The 9,847-nt window shown below is 47.4% G+C and overlaps 1 long non-coding RNA gene across 1 annotated transcript; it reads right to left on the bottom strand.

The window, feature by feature from the left end:
* Window positions 1-4,490: 4,490 nt before the first annotated feature.
* LOC120296637 lies at window positions 4,491-4,852 on the bottom strand. The gene is made up of 2 exons (XR_005553541.1): window positions 4,819-4,852; window positions 4,491-4,613 (listed from the first exon to the last, which is right to left on the bottom strand). It is a non-coding gene; the product is annotated as an uncharacterized LOC120296637 (long non-coding RNA).
* Between the last annotated feature and the right edge of the window lie 4,995 nt (window positions 4,853-9,847).

Below are 9,847 nucleotides of genomic sequence, written 5' to 3'. Positions count from 1 at the left end.
TTGGTGAAGAGATGGTGATAAGAAAGAATACATAAAAACAGGCAAAAGATAAAACTTGTCTACCATAAGCATCACAACTACTTAACAAGTAAATCAGGAGTAAAACTCAGTTGTATTACAAAAAATACATGTCAAACAGAAATTTCAGGAACAAAAAGACAAATGTGTGTGACAAAAGAAATCAAAATTCTTGAGGTGACCGCCATACTGTGTGTCATGTTTAATATTTATCAGTCAAAACATAACTTACACATTTTAAACAACAGCCGTGGATAAAATTATTCCAAATAGAAATCTTTTATCAATCACTGGCCACACCAGACATTAACAAGAGCGGTTGAGGTTTTCTGTCTGGTTCTAAGAACCATGGCTGTGGCTAAATTTATGCCAGGCAGAAAACTATAAAATATATTATCAATCACCGGCACACCCAGCGTTAAAAAGGGCCATTGAGATGCTTTCTGGTTCTAAGAACGACCATCGTGCCTAAATTAAGCCAGGCAAGAAATCTACTCAGGGTTTCAATGGCCACATCTAGAATTTAAAAAGGTCACACAGATTTATTTTCCAGTTCAAGGACATAATGTTTCACTCTAGCAAAAAACTAGTTATTAATTTGTAGAGATGGCAATACCTCGTATTAAAGTGTGTCACCAGGTTTACTTTTGGTTGCAAGAGATCTGGCTGCAGCTGACATTATTTCTCAGGGTATGAAGTTGGGAGGGAAGCGATTCAAAAGGATTCCCTTCCAGTTTGAGACTCAGCTAGGGCACCGGAGGAGGCTTGTAGTTGAGCGCTGTTGATTCCTCCAGTGTGACTCGCCCTGGCTGCTCACTCAGGTACTGAAAGGGTCTCCCTCCCAGGGTGGGTCTCACAGAGTGTGTGCTCAGAGGCTGGACGAGCCTGGGAGCGTCTGGCTGCCTACTCATTCAGTGTGAGTTTCACAGAATAGTAACTCAGGGGCTGGAAGACCCCTGTCAGGAGTGCCTTGGCATCACCTCTGAGTCAGGATGGCCTCAGCAGCAGTGCAGCCTTTTGCCCAAGAAATGCAGCCCATCAACTCACCCGTGCCCATTTACAGCCAGCTTTCCTCCTCCGCTGCCCTCCCGCAGCCATTCTCCACGGCCAGTGGGCCCTTGGCCCTCTGCCTGTCGCCCTTCGGCCCGGCCAATTCACCCAGATACCGTTTGTCCTGGGTCTTTGTCTGTACTGGACAAATAGCCCACAGCCAGCTGGGTGGCAGGCAGGAGCCATGGTGCTGCGGGGGCAGCGTGCAATGAGCAATCCCAGGGGCTGGGGAGGGCAGTTGTGATGCAAGATTTGTTAAAGTGCTGTGGCTGCTCTGCATGTTTTGGGGCCTTGCAGCTCTGACCCCAGAATCGGAAGGAGGGGGACTGGCAGCAGAAGTAGCAGCCACCGGGGCCACTGGGGGGAGCAGTCAGACAAGAGTGTGTTGGGGGAACGAGGGAGGGAGGGAGGGGCACCTCAAGGGGACTTCACAAAGACAGCTTGACTCGCAACTCAAACGAAAGAGGGGAGGAGGAGAAAGGCCGGAGCAGCTTCTGCCACAGCCAGGGAGGCGGGTTAGGGGGGCACACAGGCAAACAGCAAGGCCAGCGTGGCTTCTACCCACCCTTCCCTCCCACGACGGGTCACAGTTCCAACCCCCAAGCCCATGCCATTTGCCTCCCTTCCCTCCCACAACGGCGGCGCACGCAGTCCCATCAGCCCCAGCCTTTGCCATTTGCCCTCCCTTCCCTCCCACAACGGCGCACGCAGTCCCATCAGCCCCAGCCCTTGCCATTTGCCCTCCCTTCCCTCCCACGACGGCGCACGCAGTCCCATCAGCCCCAGCCCTTGCCATTTGCCCTCCCTTCCCTCCCACGACGGCGCACGCAGTCCCATCATCCCCAGCCCTTCCCATTTGCCCTCCCTTCCCTCCCACGACGGCGCAAGCAGTCCCATCATCCCCAGCCCTTCCCATTTGCCCTCCCTTCCCTCCCACGACGGCGCACGCAGTCCCATCATCCCCAGCCCTTCCCATTTGCCCTCCCTTCCCTCCCACGACGGCGCACGCAGTCCCATCATCCCCAGCCCTTCCCATTTGCCCTCCCTTCCCTCCCACGATGGCGCACGCAGTCCCATCAGCCCCAGCCCTTCCCATTTGCCCTCCGTTCCCTCCCACGACGGCGCACGCAGTCCCATCAGCCCCAGCCCTTCCCATTTGCCCTCCCTTCCCTCCCACAACGGCACACGCAGTCCCATCAGCCCCAGCCCTTCCCATTTGCCCTGCCTTCCCTACCACTACGGCGCACGCAGTCCCATCAGCCCCAGCCCTTCCCATTTGCCCTCCCTTCCCTCCCACGACGGCGCACGCAGACCCATCAGCCCCAGCCCTTGCCATTTGCCCTCCCTTCCCCCCCACGACGGCGCACGCAGTCCCATCAGCCCCAGCCCTTGCCATTTGCCCTCCCTTCCCCCCCCACGACGGCGCACGCAGTCCCATCAGCCCCAGCCCTTGCCATTTGCCCTCCCTTCCCTCCCACGACGGCGCACGCAGTCCCATCAGCCCCCAGCCCTTCCCATTTGCCTTCCCTTCCCTCCCACGACGGCGCACGCAGTCCCATCAGCCCCCAGCCCTTCCCATTTGCCCTCCCTTCCCTCCCACGACGGCGCACGCAGTCCCATCAGCCCCAGCCCTTCCCATTTGCCCTCCCCTCCCACGACGGCGCACGCAGTCCCATCATCCCCAGCCATTGCCATTTGCCTTCCCTTCCCTCCCACGACGGCGCACGCAGTCCCATCAGCCCCAGCCCTTCCCATTTGCCCTCCCTTCCCTCCCACAATGGCGCACGCAGTCCCATCAGCCCCAGCCCTTGCCATTTGCCCTCCCTTCTCTCCCACGACGGCGCACGCAGTCCCATCATCCCCAGCCCTTCCCATTTGCCCTCCCTTCCCTCCCACGATGGCGCACGCAGTCCCATCATCCCCAGCCCTTGCCATTTGCCCTCCCTTCCCTCCCACGACGGCGCACGCAGTCCCATCATCCCCAGTCCTTGCCAGTTGCCCTCCCTTCCCTCCCAAGGCGCAAGCAGTCCCATTAGCCCACGCTTCCCTCCCATGACGCTCCAGTTCCAGCAGCACACCAGCCCTGTTTGCCTGTGTGCCCCCCTAACCCGCCTCCCGGGCTGTGGCAGAAGCTGCTCCGGCCTTTCTCCTCCTCCTCTCTTTCGTTTGAGTTGCGAGTCAAGCTGTCTTTGTGAAGTCCCCTTGAGGTGCCCCTCCCTCCCTCCCTCGTTCCCCAACACACTCTTGTCTGACTGCTCCCCCCAGTGGCCCCGGTGGTTGCTACTTCTGCTGCCAGTCCCCCTCCTTCCGATTCTGGGGTCAGAGCTGCAAGGCCCCGAAACATGCAGAGCAGAGCACTTTTTAAAAAAAATCTTGCATCACAGCTGCCCTCCCCAGCCCCTGGGGTTGCTCATCGCATGCTGCCCCCGCAGCACCATGGCTGGGGGCTATTTGTCCCATATAGCCAAAGGCCCGGGACAAAGGGTGTCTGGGTGAATTGTCCAGGCCGAAGGGCGACGGGCAGAGGACCCAGGGTCCACTGGCCGTGGAGAATGGCTGCGGGAGGGCAACGGAGGAGGAAAGCTGGCTGTAAATGGGCTGAGGCGAGTGGCAGGGGGCGAAGGAGGCGTGACCAAGGGTCCATGCCTAAACATGGGGGGCGGTGCAGATGGAATCAGGAATAGTGCATCTCTTTTGTCTCTCTGGTTTCATGGACTGCAATGATCATGATCATCATTGACCAGTGAGGGAAGCGATCCAAAAGGATTCCCTTCCAGTTTGAGACTCAATTGGGGAGCCTCAGGGACCAGGAGAGACTTCCAGCCGAGGGCTGTTGACGCCTCCAGTGTGATTCGCCCTCGCTGCTCACTCGGGGACTGAAAGAGAGAGACTTCTAGTGTGAGTCTCAGAAAGTATCTGCTCATGGACTGAGTGAGTCTGGGAGCCGATAATTATCCACATCCATTCGGTGTGAGTGTCACACCAGCTCAGGGACTGAAAGACCTCTAAAAATGAGTCATCACTATTTACAGGATGGATTGGCATGTGGAATGCTTGTGTGGCCCTTCTCAAGTTCTAAGAAGTACAGCTGTGGCTAACATTACACTAGGCCAGAATACTAATTACTGTTTTAATAATCAGTGACCAAGCCTAGCAATAGAAAGGGCCATAGACATTTTCTTTTGGGTTTTAAGAACCATTGCCAGGCCTAACAGTAAGGAGGCAAGAAAAGTATGGAATCTTATGAACATCATGGAACACACCTAGAATGGGCTAAAAATACAACAGGCAAGAAAACGAGAATCCCTATTATGTAGCAATGGTCACAGATAGGATTAAAATGTGTAGTGTGGTGTGATCATGAAAGTGGCTTACATTTTCAGCGATTGTTCTAAAGGTCAGTTTTGACATAATTGGTGAAATAGCATTCTTGGTGGAGATCATGTTCATTCTTGCGTTCCATTCCTTCTTCCTCCTTTTTCACCATCAACACTGCAGGCTGACAAGTGAGTCTTCTGTCTTCTAGGATGGTGTAGAGTACATGCCTTTGAGATAAAAAAAAAAAATCAACATTAATTCAGCTGCCACTGAGGTTTTACACCTAAGAAGGCACAATACACTGTGGTTACTATTACCTCAGAGGCAGGTGTTACTCCTACTTACCTAGGAAAAATGGACCATCAATTTTTTTTGGGGGGGGGGAACATTGACCTCCCTCCATATCATAAAACTTTGAAGAATACAACTTACCTCACAGCGTAGGAGGCGCCATCACAGCCAAAGGCTAATAGGGCTTGAACTGGAGACATTTTCTTGCTGTCTTGGTTCTTCTTTTTTCTTTCTTCGCCTTTGTTTCTTCCTTCGCCGTGTCTCTTCTGAGGAACATTTGGCAACAGGGTGCAAATGTTCCTCCCCTCAATCTCAGGGATTCTAAAGCTATAAATTCTTTTCTAGATCAACGGCCACATCTAGCATTAAAATTGAGGTTTTCTTTTGGTTCTAAGAACCATCGCCATGGCTAGAATTATGCCAGGCAAGAAAGGCATAAAATCTATAATTGATCAACAGCCACACCTAGCATTAAAAAGGGCCATTGAGGTTTTCTTTTGGTTCTAAGAACCATCGCCATGGCTAGAATTATGCCAGGCAAGAAAGGTATAAAATCTATGATTAATCACTGGCCACGTTGGTCATTTAAATGGGCCACTGAGAGGTTTTCTTTCTGGTTCTAAGAACCATAGCCATGGCTAAATTTACACCAGGCAGAAAACTCTAAAATCTATTATCAATCAATGGCCACACCTAGAATTAAAAGGTCCATTGAAACTTTCTTTCTGGTTCTAAGAACCGTTGCCAGGGCTTAATTTATGCCAGGCAAGAAAGATATAAAATCAACTATCTACAAGATCGTATTCATTATTGATTTCCATTCCTTCTTCTTGTACTTTTACCATCAAAGCTGAGTCTTCTGTCTTCTAAGATGCTGTAGTACATGCCTTTGAAATAAAAAAAAAATCAACGTTACTTCAGCTGCCACTGCGGTTTTACACCTAAGAAGGCACAATACACTGTGGTTACTATTACCTCAGATGCAGGTGTTACCCCTACTTACCTAGGAAGAATGGACCATCAATTTTTTTTGCTTGGGGGGGACCATTGACCTCCCTCCATATCATAAAACTTTGAAGAATACAACTTACCTCACAGCGTAGGATGCGCCATCACAGCCAAAGGCTAATAGGGCTTGAACTGGAGACATTTTCTTGCTGTCTTGGTTCTTCTTTTTTCTGTCTTCGGCTTTGTTTCTTCCTCCGTGTCTCTTCTGAGGAACATTTGGCAACAGGCGTGCAAATGTTCCTCCCCTCGATCTCAGGGACTCTAAAGCTACAAAATCTTTTATAGATCAACGGCCACACTTATCATTAAAAAGGGCCGTTGAGGCTTGCTTTCTGGTTCTAAGAACCATCGCCATGGCTAGAATTATGCCAGGCAAGAAAGGTATAAAATCTATTATCCATCAATGGCCACACTTAGAATTAAAAAGGTCCATTGAAACTTTTTTTCTGATTCTAAGATCGATCGCCAGGGCTAAAATTACGCCAGGCAGAAAACTATAAAATCTATGATTAATCACTGGCCACGTTGGTCATTTAAATGGGCCACTGAGAGGTTTTCTTTCTGGTTCTAAGAACCATAGCCATGTCTAAATTTACACTAGGCAGAAAACTATAAAATCTATTATCAATCAATGGCCACACCTAGAATTAAAAGGTCCATTGAAACTTTCTTTCTGGTTCTAAGAACCATTGCCAGGGCTTAATTTATGCCAGGCAAGAAAGATATAAAATCAACTATCTACAAGATCATATTCATTCTTGATTTCCATTCCTTCTTCTTGTACTTTTACCATCAACACTGAGTCTTCTGTCTTCTAAGATGCTGTAGTACATGCCTTTGAGACAAAAAAAAAAATCAGTGTTACTTCAGCTGCCACTGGCGTTTTACTCCTATGAATGCACAATACACTATGGTTACTATTACCTCAGAAGCAGGTGTTACCCCCTACTTACCTAGGAAGAATGGACCATCAATTTTTTTTGGAGGGGGACCATCGACCTCCCTCCATATCCTAAAACTTTGAAGAGTACAACTTACCTCACAGCGTAGGAGGCGCCGTCACAGCCAAAGGCTAATAGGGCTTGAGCTGCAGACATTTTCTTGCTGTCTTGGTTCTTCTTTTTTCTTTCTTCGCCTTTGTTTCTTCCTCCGTGTCTCTTCTGAGGAACATTTGGCAACAGGCGTTCAAATGTTCCTCCCCTCGATCTCAGGGACTCTAAAGCTACAAAATCTTTTATAGATCAACAGCCACGCTTAGCATTAAAAAGGGCCGTTGAGGCTTTCTTTCTGGTTCTAAGAACCATCGTCATGGCCAGAATTATGCCAGGCAAGAAAGGTATAAAATCTATAATTGATCAACAGCCACACCTAGCATTAAAAAGGGCCATTGAGGTTTTCTTTTGGTTCTAAGAACCATCGCCATGGCTAGAATTATGCCAGGCAAGAAAGGTATAAAATCTATTATCCATCAATGGCCACACTTAAAATTAAAAAGGTCCATTGAAACTTTTTTTCTGATTCTAAGATCGATCGCCATGGCTAAAATTACGCCAGGCAGAAAACTATAAAATCTATGATTAATCACTGGCCACGTTGGTCATTTAAATGGGCCACTGAGGTTTTCTTTCTGGTTCTAAGAACCATAGCCATGGCTAAATTTACACCAGGCAGAAAACTATAAAATCTATTATCAATCAATGGCCACACCTAGAATTAAAAGGTCCATTGAAACTTTCTTTCTGGTTCTAAGAACCGTTGCCAGGTCTTAATTTATGCCAGGCAAGAAAGATATAAAATCAACTATCTACAAGATCTTATTCATTCTTGATTTCCATTCCTTCTTCTTGTACTTTTACCTTCAAAGCTGAGTCTTCTGTCTTCTAAGATGCTGTAGTATATGCCTTTGAAATAAAAAAAAAATCAACGTTACTTCAGCTGCCACTGAGGTTTTACACCTAAGAAGGCACAATACACTGTGGTTACTATTACCTCAGAGGCAGGTGTTACCCCTACTTACCTAGGAAGAATGGACCATCAATTTTTTTTGCTGGGGGGGGGACCATTGACCTCCCTCCATATCATAAAACTTTGAAGAATACAACTTACCTCACAGCGTAGGAGGCGCCATCACAGCCAAAGCTAATAGGGCTTGAACTGGAGACATTTTCTTGCTGTCTTGGTTCTTCTTTTTTCTTTCTTCGCCTTTGTTTCTTCCTCCGTGTCTCTTCTGAGGAACATTTGGCAACAGGTGTGCAAATGTTCCTCCCCTCGATCTCAGGGACTCTAAAGCTACAAAATCTTTTATAGATCAACAGCCACACTTAGCATTAAAAAGGGCCATGGAGGTTTTCTTTTGGTTCTAAGAACCATCGCCATGGCTAGAATTATGCCAGGCAAGAAAGGTATAAAATCTATTATCCATCACTGGCCACACTTAGAATTAAAAAGGTCCATTGAGAGGTTTCCTTTCTGGTTCTAAGATCGATCGCCATGGCTAGAATTATGCCAGGCAGAAAACTATAAAATCTATGATTAATCACTGGCCACGTTGGTCATTTAAATGGGCCACTGAGAGGTTTTCTTTCTGGTTCTAAGAACCATAGCCATGGCTCAATTTACACCAGGCAGAAAACAATAAAATCTATTATCAATCAATGGCCACACCTAGAATTAAAAGGTCCATTGAAACTTTCTTTCTGGTTCTAAGAACCGTTGCCAGGGCTTAATTTATGACAGGCAAGAAAGATATAAAATCAACTATCTACAAGATCGTATTCATTCTTGATTTCCATTCCTTCTTCTTGTACTTTTACCCTCAATGCTGAGTCTTCTGTCTTCTAAGATGCTGTAGTACATGCCTTTGAAATAAAAAAAAAATCAACGTTACTTCAGCTGCCACTGAGGTTTTACACCTAAGAAGGCACAATACACTGTGGTTACTATTACGTCAGATGCAGGTGTTACCCCTACTTACCTAGGAAGAATGGACCATCAATTTTTTTTGCTGGGGGGGGGACCATTGACCTCCCTCCATATCATAAAACTTTGAAGAATACAACTTACCTCACAGCGTAGGAGGCGCCATCACAGCCAAAGGCTAATAGGGCTTGAACTGGAGACATTTTCTTGCTGTCTTGGGTCTTCTTTTTTCTTTCTTCGCCTTTGTTTCTTCCTCCGTGTCTCTTCTGAGGAACATTTGGCAACAGGCGTGCAAATGTTCCTCCCCTCGATCTCAGGGACTCTAAAGCTACAAAATCTTTTCTAGATCAACGGCCACGCTTAGCATTAAAAAGGGCCGTTGAGGCTTTCTTTCTGGTTCTAAGAACCATCGTCATGGCCAGAATTATGCCAGGCAAGAAAGGTATAAAATCTATAATTGATCAACAGCCACACCTAGCATTAAAAAGGGCCAGTGAGGTTTTCTTTTGGTTCTAAGAACCATCGCCATGGCTAGAATTATGCCAGGCAAGAAAGGTATAAAATCTATTATCCATTCAATGGCCACACTTAGAATAAAAAGGTCCATTGAAACTTCCTTTTATGGTTCTAAGAACAGTTTTAGCCAAGGGGCTTAATTTTATGCCAGCAAGAAGATATAAAATCAACTATCTACAAGATCGTATCATTCTTGATTTCCATTCCTTCTTCTCTGTACTTTTACCATCGACGCTGAGTCTTCTGTCCTCTAAGATGCTGTAGTACATGCCTTTGAGACAAAAAAAAAATCAGCATTACTTCAGCTGCCACTGGCGTTTTACTCCTATGAATGCACAATACACTGTGGTTACTATTACCTCAGAAGCAATTGTTACCCCCTACTTACCTAGGAAGAATGGACCATCAATTTTTTTTGCTGGGGGGGGGGACCATTGACCTCCCTCCATATCATAAAACATTGAAGAATACAACTTACCTCACAGCGTAGGAGGCGCCATCACAGCCAAAGGCTAATAGGGCTTGAACTGGAGACATTTTCTTGCTGTCTTGGTTCTTCTTTTTTCTTTCTTGGCCTTTGTTTCTTCCTCCGTGTCTCTTCTGAGGAACATTTGGCAACAGGTGTGCAAATGTTCCTCCCCTCGATCTCAGGGACTCTAAAGCTACAAAATCTTTTATAGATCAACAGCCACACTTAGCATTAAAAAGGGCCATTGAGGTTTTCTTT

The sequence above is a fragment of the Crotalus tigris genome, unplaced genomic scaffold (assembly GCF_016545835.1).
Source record: "Crotalus tigris isolate CLP2741 ecotype Arizona unplaced genomic scaffold, ASM1654583v1 scf7180000021393.9847, whole genome shotgun sequence".
In the NCBI taxonomy this organism is placed as follows: Eukaryota; Metazoa; Chordata; class Lepidosauria; order Squamata; family Viperidae; genus Crotalus; species Crotalus tigris.
Note: the sequence above shows the minus strand (reverse complement) of the source record. Positions and strands in the feature narration are given on the sequence as shown.